We start from the raw sequence: 931 nt of genomic DNA on the forward strand, positions 1-931 counted from the left end.
CCGTTTTTCCACGTCCACCAATAGAGTTATTGATGTCTGCTGTTGCCTTGGTACCGTTCAAAGCGTTTGTCCAATCAGTAACGGATCAGGCACATCCTAGTCTTCCTGTTTACATCAGTGAAGAAAGGCTTCTCCTAACACAAAGTTTTCCTGTACCACTGTGTTTTTACACAGCACGACATTTTCACAGCAGTCATTCAGGCTTTTAATGGTTTTTGGCCAGTTGCAGAGCTGCACAGCATATGTATTGCAAGTCAATTTTGAGATTTTGGGCTATTTTGCTTCCATGACATGTCTTCTCTCAGACTACCGGAGAGACAACGGCCATAATACATATTTAGGTGTTTACTTTATTCCGGACATCATTCAAAATTACTGAATATTTAATAGATAATGTATCACTCACATATTCAAACATAACATTTCAGAGAATAATACAGCTTGGTAATACCAAAAGGAATTGTCATAACGGAAGTTATCAACCAGGGAAGTTTCATATGTATTTTTACCCTATGCACCTGTAGTGTCTCGATTTTTGTCTAAATATTTCTGATGGAATTTTACAATACATACCTTTGGAGATCATTTTGTCGAAATCAGTTTTTTGCCCATACTCTGAGGCAGAAATGTCCATTTCAGATGCACACCAAACTTTGCACTTTTATTCCTTTCTATATTCTGAAGGTTTTTACAAAGAAGTTTGTTCATATATCATTCATAATCCAGTTATATAACATTTTATTCCTATAAAAACAAACACTTTTTTTGAGTTGTGATGAAAAGAGACATCCAAAATTCCCTCTGTAAAAACCTTTGACTCTAATGTGTCGGTGAAATGAAACAAGAACTCTGAGCCTGGCTTCATCCAATGTATGCAAATTAGTGGATATTTAATTAGATAATGTTGATACAAAAAGTACTTGTCTTCATG

The sequence above is a fragment of the Chaetodon auriga genome, chromosome 19 (genome assembly GCF_051107435.1).
Source record: "Chaetodon auriga isolate fChaAug3 chromosome 19, fChaAug3.hap1, whole genome shotgun sequence".
Lineage (NCBI taxonomy): Eukaryota > Metazoa > Chordata > Actinopteri > Chaetodontiformes > Chaetodontidae > Chaetodon > Chaetodon auriga.